Raw genomic sequence first — 10,752 nt, 5'->3', positions numbered from 1 at the left:
GGAGATCCTAGAATAACCATACAGTGGCGTGCACTTTAAAGGCAGAACAGAACAGCAGCAGCCCCAAATCCCACCAACACAAAGTGACTTCTCAGCCAGGAAAAAGCTGGGAGAACTGATACTTCTGCACACATTATGCCGCTCTGCTGGAAGATGCTCCCCATGGGCCAGTGTGAGCCAGGTGCAGCATCCCAAATGCACATCCAGACATTCTTGGTGTGTGGCTCTGAACAGCTGGACAAACCTGCTGTGGAAATGTGCAGACATCTCCCAAGCACTGGCTGAAGAAAGTTGCCACAGCTGCTCTGTGTGTAGCAAGGTAAATCCAGGCACATACAATTGCAGAGGGGAAAGAAGTTCCTGGGCTCCTGGGAAATTGCTGTTCTGCTTTCCTGAGCAGGGAGAGCAGCACAGAGCATTTAGAATCAGTTAGGCTGGAAATTACTCTTAAGACCATGGAGACAAACCACAGGCAGCACACAAGCTTCCTGGCACACTGCAGGTTGGGAAGGTGTCTGCCTCTCCTCAGGAAAGGCCAAGGCACCTCAGGGTCAGCTGGGACAGTGGGCAATGGGTGCCAATCCAAAAATAGTCCAGCTTTGGCATGGAAAGGACACTGGAAGCCACAACAACCATTACCCCAGAGTATTGTTTGACATGTGGGAGCAACTTGCTCCCTGAGTGTTTTGACCTTCATCAGCCCGTGTACAGGAGGCAATATTTTGTAATCTGCAAGCAAATTGAGCTACTTCTTAGCTTGAGTACAATATGTCAGTGCCCCACTGCTGAGCATCACACTTCCAGTGTCACCATTTGTCTTTTACCATGACAAAAACGTCCAGAATTTGATTATAGCTGCATCCTGGATGATTTGTGCAATCAGTAACCATAAGCCATGGTTTCAAAGATTAAGAGACGCCCTATAAATTATGCACACACAGAACACGGCAGCTGAAACATTTCTAGAAAATAAATCTTAAATCAGGCTTGTTTGTACAGCCCCTGGAGATCTCATCCTTCCCCAGAATAAATGAGTAGGGCTAAAGACATCTCTGTGGTTTGACTGCTGCCAAATCAGTGCGTGTGAGAAGTGAACTTGTGGCTCCTACACTACACTAAATTTGGGAGCATGGGTTTTGCAATATAAATATTTTGGGAAAAGAACAACTATCTCAATGTTAAAATAATGTAACTTTAGTCTGGGTTGAGGAACTAATAGAGGAAATTTTGCCACGTGAAACCTGACAGTGCCACAATACACTTATAAACAGAACTAGTCTGGGTTAAAAGACATATCCCAAACTCTAAACAAAGGTTACCTCACATATAAACAGGGACAAAAAATAAATGCAGGGAGTCATGAGTTCCACTTTGAGGAACGATGAGCTGACTAATGCAAAGAAAGCATTGCTCTTGCTTGGATTGGCATACTGCCATTTATGACCTCATTTAAACAAAAAAATTTTAAAATGCTGACTATAGTTCATACGTTTTTCTGAGTCATGGGGATAAACCAAGTGAGGTTCACTGGAGTAGCCTTTAGAAGAGCCAACCTGAGAATGGTTTTTCCTTCCCCAGAGGCTTCCCTGATGCTTCTTCCTCAAACTAATGCCAGCACATCTGCACAGGCCCAGGTGAGTGGTGCTGCCACCGGGCTAAACTCTTCCTCCTCCAGACCCAGACTGGGGACTCCACAGACGTATTCATGGGTCAGGGAAGTTTCCCTACTATTAAAAGTTGCCCTCAAAATCAAACCTGAACCTTTTGATATCTTCTAAACTGCAAACTAACAAAGGGGACAATAATAATTAACCCTGCATTTCAAATGTTAATTACAGAAGCATAGGTCTGATAGTAAAAAGTACATTTCCAGTGAACTTTAATTAACCTCAAAGCCTTGCCTTACTCTGCTTTTAGACTTATTACTGGACAATAGAAAAATTTCTGATATTTAGATTTGAAACACAAATGTGATCTAAGGAGGGATGAGTTGTAAGATAAAGGAACCATCAGTTTGCCACTAAAATATTTTGCTTGACTACACAGTTGTATCACTGTTACTCAGGATCTTTGAGTTATTATTTACTAATTTTGCTGATACTTAATTACACGTAGAAGAGCTCTTGGGAGCATCACACATGATGAGACTGTCATATATATACACATATATATTTAAATCCTATGTTTGGGGGGGCAGCTCAGGTTAATCAAATGCTGATTGAGTGTTCAGTTTGGCTGAATGCTGCAGACAGATCTACATTCATCACTTCCAGGGTGAAAATTCATCTTGCTCTCACTAGTTGTTTCCTTATCAGCTGACTGCTCAATTCACTTGATTGCTCCCTCTGACCACACTATGGCTGGCTGCATCCTTTGCCTCCCAATCACACTAATTGACCTCTTAGTCAAAAATATTCCAGGTTTCAGTGCTCTGCTCACAGCTAATTGCACCCTAATGTATAATTTTGGCTGAGCATTCAGTGTGCATTTCCATGATAGGCACAGTATTTTTGGAGGCACTTAAATTAGAGGATTAGTGGAAATAATCTGCATGAAGGCACCACGTGTGGTCCCATGATCCCACAAAACCTGGGAGACAGCAATTAACTTAGGGTCTGTCCAAGAGTTTGGGCAGAGAGCACAACTGGGTCTGTATAAGAAATCACAGTGTTTCAAACAAAATTTACCAACCCAGATCTGTGCCAAACTAGCATCCATCCATGGAAAATTATTGACCTCTTGAGTCTCCTCTCCTACTTCCCAAAATAAGGTTCTGTTAGAACCCCACCATGTCCCCTGTGCTCTCCACATGCTATCCAAAATGAGAGTTATTAGGAGCCAACGAAATTTAATACATAATTTAAAAGCAGGGTGTCAAGGAGTGACTCTGCTGCCATTAAACATTAAAATAACACCGTGTGTACAATTTGCACAAATAGCAGGGAGCAAGCTGGGAAACTTATCTTTGTCAAGAAATGTATCTGTTGTCAGAAGATGGAAATTAATTTGGGAAAGTGCATTCTAGTCAACACTTTCTTTGTATTATGTGCTGCTAGTGCAAATTAAGCACCATATAAAGTTTACCCAAGGTTGTTACAGGTTTGTTTGCTGCCAAGAAATTAGTTTCTTAACACTAACCATTTCTGACAAACCAAGGAAATCCAGTATGTGAAAACAGCAAGCAATTTGCTTACTGAAAAAATGTACTGTCTTCTATATTTAGAGATTTATCTACTTTTAAAGGTGTAGAATTTTGCAGGTCTGATCTTATTCCAGATGACTCTGGAGAACTAGGAAGCACATCAGAGAGACTATGTGCTTGGAAAGCAGAAAAACTCAAAATATGAAAAGCAGAATTTCTGTGGGGTTTCCCAAGAGATTGCCCTGTGTTATCCTGCACCTGCTGTAAGCCCAGACACTCCACCTGCACAGAGATGGAACTCCCTGAACCCCTCCCTGCAATATTCAGAATATTTCTTAGTTTCTACAGAGTCATTAAATTAATATCAGTAACAACAGTACCAGTAACATTCTGCTATAGGTCTTCACACAATTTGAAGGGACAGCAGAGGGCATATGTGGTCTTACTACCAAGAAAGAGCTATTTGAGAGAGCAAGTTTTCAGAAGTAGAAACTTTAGCATCTTCTTTGGAAGAAAAGAGCTGTTCTTGTCTGCTTCATTATAACTTGTAATAATGGTAGGGCTCACTGAGAAGGTGCTGTTAGAAACTGCACGTTGTAACCAGCTCCATGAATCCAACAGGAAGTCAAAAAGCAATATATTGATTTGAATTCTTACCATTCTGGGATAATTTAGGGGCACCTCATCTCAGCTAACATGTGTCCCATGCTCAGGCAGGGCTTTTGCCTGAGCTCCCAGCTAACAGAGATGGATGAGAGCTCCTGCACCCATTGGAGATCAGCCCTGTTCACGGCTCCTGTTGCAGAATTTTGGCCAAGAATTAGGGATTTTAAAGCTTTCCACTGGTGCTGGTCTGTTCAGAGAGAGGCTGTACACCCCAGTGTTTTGTCCTGTTTCCAGATGCCATCATTTAGACCCATGAAATGCTTTCAGCACAGGTGCTTTGCTAAGCTGAGGACTGAACACAAAGGAGAGGGACCTGGCAGGCCTGAGTGGGAAAAAGTATTTGGAAATAAAAGAACATACTACTTTATTTTTATTCTTTCTAATTCCTATGGCATTTCCCATCAGGTAAGTTCTGGAATACCTTCAGGGTCCAGTGTACAAGTGGAAGCAGCAGCAGCTTTGAGAACACGTTTAAAATGCAGTCTCCGTATTTCTCCTTCTCTCCGGGTGGATGTGCAGGTGCTGTCGAGCACCACGTTGCTATGGCTACTCCTGGAGTGCTACCTGAGCCCACTGTGTGCCAAAATCAGCCCAGGAGGAGTGTGTGAGAACTGCAGTCAGCACAATTAATGCAAGGCAGAGCCATTCTGAGCCACCGTCCACAGCAGACACACTTTGGGCAGGTGAAGATTTGGGATTTGCAGTCCTAGGAGCACCTCTCGGGAGGAAAAAAAAAAAAAAAAAAAAAGCTGCAAGATTTGATTCACTTTTATTCCAGTTCAGTTTCAGGCAGTTACAAAGAGCCAGCCCCAGGATGAATGCAGCATGCCAGGCTGGAGAAGACAACAATCATGGGCCAGGAGGATCATTAACAACACTGCTCAGGTACACAGCTCATTGCATGAGCATTTTCTACTACTCACACTCTTTTTTGACCTTCTGTATTTTTCACCACGCACTGCCTGATCTGTTTTGCTTTGAGCTGACCACGGGCATTCAAAAATGAAAACAACAGTTACAGATCTGAAACTGTAATGCCAGAATTCAAGCTGAAAACACTATTTTCAGGGTGTGAAAATTACATTTTCAATTGTCAGATTGGCAGGAAGTGTGTGCACAAATATACCTAGAATCATAAATGGGTTGGAAGGGACCTTAAAGATCGTCTCATTCCAACCCCCTGCCGTGGGCAGGGATACCTTCCACTATCCCAGCTTGCTCAGAGCCCCATCCAACCTGTCCTTGCACACTTCCAGGGATGGGGCAGTCACAGCTTCTCTGGGCAACCTGTGCCAGAGCCTCCCTATCCTCACAGGGAAGAATTCCTTCCTAATATCTAACCTAACCCCAACTCTCTTTCAAACTGAAGCCATTCAAATAATAAAAAAAGCCAATAACTCATGTTAAAAAATGATATGCAGATAAAGCCATTACATAAAGCAGTCACTGAAATATGAACATATACAAGTAAATAAAATGGGAAAGCTGTAGATTGTGCCATGACTCTGCCTTGCCTTTACTCAAGCCAGTCAAGGAATTACCAAAGTGTTGAGAAAATGTTGTCATTGCTGCTGCTACTTCTATGAGCACCCCATGAAGTGAAGACATTATTATCCTGACCAAAACTTTTGACCGGAAATTCCAAACTACCATTCACAAACAAACATTCACAAAGACAACCTTCTCCTGAGAGGAGTGGGAACTTCTGTGCTCTCCTGTAGATACAAACACAGGGCAAGAACTCACACTTTTCAGAACAGAACGAGACACCTGGCATTATCCAAGTACATCCCGACCTCCCTTTCCTACCTGATTCCCACAACGGTTTCCTGAGATGTGTAGTGAGTTAATTGAACTGCCCTCTCCTAAGACATATGATTCCATCTGGTGTTACTGCTTATATTTTATTAGTTATTTCTCTGATGGAATAAAAATACTCATTATAGCATTGTAGAAAGCTGTTACAGTGTTTGTGTTGTGCTCGGTTACACCACAGCAAGCAGGTTTTAAAAGATGAGAGGTTTTCAGTGCCTTATTGCTCTGAAGATAACCATTGCTGTTATTATTTCTGTTACATTTATCCCTAGAAGCCCCACCGAGATTGCACCAGGCAGTTTTGAAATCCACAATATGAGATTTGTGACAGAATTTTTTCCTACCCTAGCACATGAAGCAAAGGCAGACGGGCAACTTAGACACAGAAACTAATGTAGCTTCCCCAAAGAATGATCTCTGTCGGGATTTAATCACATCTCCTGGCTCACCTGAAGTCCTCATCCACTAAACTCTGCTCCTGCTTTGTATCTTGTATTACTTCTAGTAACTTCTCCACAGAAAATATTTATTGGGCCTTTCAGGTTACATCAAATAGTATGGAAGGTACAGATCTGTACCACTGAAACATCAGGCTTATTTGGCCATCGAATGTTGCAAAAATTTTCAGAGAGGCTGCAGTGCAGTCACTGGAAGGGGGATGAAGAGAAATAGCATGCATGAAATAAATCTGCATGAGGAGAAGTCATATGTCTCTCTGCAAGTCTGTGTTTCAGTGCTGCCTGGTTCATTCCTCTTTCCAGGTGCAAATCAAGTTCTCAGTATAACCCAAAATGTTGGGGTCAAGTTTTAGTGCTCTCCTGCCCACCAACAGGTTTGATGATGATTTGAATGAAGCTGTTTTGGCAATATTAACAAGGTGATATTCACCTAAGCAAGAATCCGCTTTCAGAACTCAGTAAACTTTACTGGAGGTCAGCAGGGTATGGGTTCCCGAGCCTCAGGAACATCAGTTCCTGAGGAATTCTCGTGTCCCTGTGTCCACAAATCCTCAGCTCTAAAAAGACAGCAATATCTTTGCACTTTGCTGTAAAGCAAGTAACAGTACACAAAAGTATTATCAAAGTGCAAGTCTCACCCAGAAAATCAGAGGCAGCTTTCAAACAGATGCATCTGTCTCCAGTGAGTCCATGTGCCTGGGCACAAGGGCATGAGTGTTTCAACAACCATCTTGGTGCATTTTTATGGATGACAAAGTACAATTTCAACTGGAGTCTTACTCAACATAAAAAAAAAAAAAAAATATTAGATACTTTTCATGGCTTAGAGACATACTCTTCACTTGGTGTGCAAGTATTAATACTAACCCTGTGAAAACTGCTCAGAATAGAAAGGTTAGGGAGAGAACTTGACAGAACAGGAAAATATTTTTCCTCAAGGATGAATCAGACTTTAAATTTGGTGGTGAAAATAAAAGGAGCATGTGGTAAAGATCAGAATAAGTACATTCTTTGTCTTCAAAGAGCATAAGTGATGTTGCTGCTCTGCTGGAGTGAGAACAAGCTCAAAAGCATATTGGAGAAAAGAATGGGATTTCCAGAAGATATCATGGGTGGCCGGACACCTCTTCCCCTGAGCACTGACCTGGAACACCTGCAGAACACTGGAAAATCCCCCAACAGGCTCTTGTGCCGAGGAGCAGCTGCCCTGGAGAAGGATGTGAGGGTCAGGCAGGACAGTTCACTCAGCTCCTGCTCAGGTTTTGGCTAACCCAGCTCATGCTAAAGTCTGACGTAAGCTGGAAGCAGCACCATCCCATCAAAGCCAGGGCACAGCTTGCCAGGAAGGGCCACTCTGCAGTCACCATCACCAGAAAATTGGAGCTGTTACCTTTTGTCTGGCATTTTCCTCAGAATCCATTGACTTCTGGAAATGGCAAAGTCCAAACCTCCCAAGCTGGGAGGTGTAAAACTTCAGCTTACCCCAAAAGTTTTTGGAGCAGATCCAATAGCAGCTGGACTGCTGAGGCTTTTGTGTTTCCTGGTGGGATACAGGGGATGCTGACACTGTGACAGAGCAGGAAGGACGAGCACTCTCACCACTGAATAGGGAACTCATTCTTTTTTCATTCATAGGTGCATGATATTAAGAGTCAGGGGTTATAAGATAGCAAATCTTACAACTTGGATGGTGGTTAAGGGAATTAATGTGACAGATGAGTCACCAAAAATGTGATTGAGCCCTTGTTTGTCATCTTTGTTCAATAATGAGCTCATGAAATAAAGTTTAAATCACAGATTACACTGTCCTGTAAATACGAGAGATCTGAAAAGACCCTGACAGTCAGTGCAAAAGATCAGGCTGCAAAAATTTGCTGCTCTTCAAGTCTTTCCCTTCATGTGGCTTTTTGGAGCCAGAAAGGATGGGACAGGTTTGCTGTGGAGGGTCAGTGTCCTCCTCTGCTGGTTTTCCCCACACTGCACATGAAAAGCTGCTCCTCCCATTACAGCAACCTCTTCTTGTTTAATATTTACAGCAATCTCCTTCTGCTTAATTCCCAGCATGGATCCCAGATGGTTGAACAGCCAGAATCCTGCTTTGGTGGATGGTCACAACCAAAACCACACAAGAAGACCCAATTTCTTGTGTGCTGGAAGAGGTGGTTGTTGGTGCTCTCCAGAAACCAGTACAGGAAGTACCTCTCCAGCTTTGTTCTTTTCCTACTGAGTCTCCCTTTTCCAAGGAGTGGTGTTGATCTGATTATCCCATACATTATAGTGATGCAGATTAAGACTGAGCATACATTTTCACATGCCCATGGTTTAACATCCAGTAAAAAAAAGTGCTCAGAAGTATTTATTAAAATGACTTGTACATTTTATAAAATATCTGTATCAATTAATTGCTAATAAGTAGTTCAAAGCTGACTCAGAGCTGAATTAATAATGTAACACTCATAACTTATTCAATTAATTCAGTCTCTCTGCTTTTTTTTTTCTGGAATGACTTATCAGGAGTTATCCTCTCTTTGTGTCCAGGCAAGGATCTTCAAGTCTGTCATTTTAAATTAAAATCCTTCCCTCTCCTGAAATGTTATTACTTCACAAGATTGATCTTATACAATTTATTGCAACTATTTCATACTAAAAATTCAAGTACTGTTGAGAATTATGATGAGAGAAATATACGCACTTTTTCTTGAGAGTTGAGAGTCATTCTTTTCATTCTAAGGAATGTTTAAAAAACTCTCTCAAACTCTGCATTTTTCAGGGACAGGGAGGGCAGAGGGGACCGATGATTGGAATTTGGGAACCTATCACAGCATTCCCTCTCTGGCACAAAGAATTGACTGAGGCAGCATCACATTGGAAAAAACAAGCGACTGCAAGATTACTGCATTTGCAAAAAGATGCACACAGCATTTTAGATACCACAGTGATTTGTTTTTTCCCTTCTCACTGCAGGAGAATAATGACACAATCAAAACCACACTGAAATCACTGAAAGCCTTTGAGTCCTTTCAGTAGAATTCAGAGGGCTGAGATGCCAATAAATAGAATTGCTTGGCAAATATTGACACTTTAAGGACAGATACTGCATAAATGTTGAGTACTCTCTGTGTACCCAGCTTTACATTGAAGATTTAAAAATGTTTTTGTTTCTTTAGCTGGTCCTCAGTAGAGCATCTGTAGAGAGAAAATAAGTTAAAAATGGAGAAAGATGGGGAAGTAACCAAAACAGTGACCTTTATGTAATGCACCCAAAGGACACCATGACAAGATCCACGGATGAGCAATCTGCGACCCCTGTGGCTCCAATCCAGGCTGAAGCCTCACTGATCACACATAAAGCTGGGAGAAACAAACACAGAACTTGCTTCCAAATGAAAACAAAATAAAAGTAAATAGCAGCCATCATTCCTATTTCTGAATGCCTGCCTTGTATTCATTTCTCCCCAGTGAAGATGGTTGATCAGCACAGTGCTTTCTCTGCTTTTCTAGAGCTTTAAGTTCTGTATAATACCACTAACTTAAGAAGAGACTGTGCTTTGATGCTCTCTCTGTTAATTATTTCCATGCAATTTGAATTAACACTTTGCTCATTAAATATTTCTAGAGATGAGCTTGAGGCATGGAATTTGAAGGTAGTTTCCTCTGAAGTTCAGGACAAATTGCATCCAAGGTTTTTATGACACTATCTGGGATATAGGACTGAAGATCAACTGGTAGCAGTATAGTGGCACTGTAAAGGAAATGATTTTGTCCTTCAGAACCTCTGTTTCAACATATAAAACTAAAACTAATGCCAACAGCACCTTCCTTTGTGATGCAATTTGGTAACTCGAGTTTGGAAATTGTTAGGTGTCACTCCTGGATCCACTGTGAGAGCGCACCTGTCTGGCATTTTGGGTTTGGCCCATGCAGAATTGCTTCATTTTGAAATATTTACTGATTAACAGTAAATATTCAGCTCTTCAGGTAATTAGGATGCTGACCAACACAATCATATCTACTGATCCAAAAATTATAAACTTTACAGCATATAGATAACTTGTACTATTTTAAAAATAAATACATAATTCACAAGCAATAGCACAAAGCATAAAGGATATTACCTGCCTTGCCTAAGTGTATTTCAGCTACAAGAAATCAGAGAAAAATAGGAATTGTTCAAAAACCTGGGAGGCTGGCACTTACCACTCCAGCTGCTTACTAGAGCAGGAAAAATTCCCTCCAGCCTTGCAGGGAGCGGGAGTTACCAGTTACTGCATTGCAGCTCTAGTCCTCAAGCACTGCACAGCCCCTGAAAGCCAGCACAGGAGCACAGGCCAGGCAAGAGGCTGCACTCAGAGCCAGCCACATCTACCTGGGCATTCAGGGAGAGAGCAAACCCCTTTTCAGAGCTGCAACAACTTCCTTTCATTCATCCTTCTCCCAGACAGGAAAAGACAGCAGAGCAGCGCTTGCGAGATCCGAGCAGGTCTCGCTCACAGTTTGGAGTTCCCTGAGCAGCACCACTTTCCCCTGGAGGATCAATCAAGTCCAGAACCACTAAGAAAACATGATCAGGTTATGCTGTGGAGTGATTTATGTTTATACACATCTGGTGGGTGGGTAAGTTCACATAAAACATCTGTGTGGTTGATCAAATGTGCCTGTGATGGGTTATAA

General features: G+C 42.1%; 1 long non-coding RNA gene across 2 annotated transcripts; it reads left to right on the top strand.

Annotated features, from left to right (window-relative positions):
- Positions 1-4,416: 4,416 nt before the first annotated feature.
- On the top strand, positions 4,417-9,486 carry LOC125325347. 2 transcript variants are annotated; one of them, XR_007203291.1, is made up of 3 exons: positions 4,417-4,491; positions 4,587-4,693; positions 8,143-9,486. It is a non-coding gene; the product is annotated as an uncharacterized LOC125325347 (long non-coding RNA). The 2 variants fall into 2 exon arrangements; XR_007203292.1 differs by having other exon boundaries at positions 4,464-4,693; positions 8,143-8,276; positions 9,249-9,486.
- The last annotated feature ends 1,266 nt before the right edge of the window (positions 9,487-10,752 follow it).

Source organism: Corvus hawaiiensis, chromosome 4 (assembly GCF_020740725.1).
Source record: "Corvus hawaiiensis isolate bCorHaw1 chromosome 4, bCorHaw1.pri.cur, whole genome shotgun sequence".
Classification (NCBI taxonomy): Eukaryota; Metazoa; Chordata; class Aves; order Passeriformes; family Corvidae; genus Corvus; species Corvus hawaiiensis.
The sequence above is the reverse complement of the archived record's forward strand: the minus strand, read 5'-3'. Positions and strand labels throughout refer to the sequence as shown.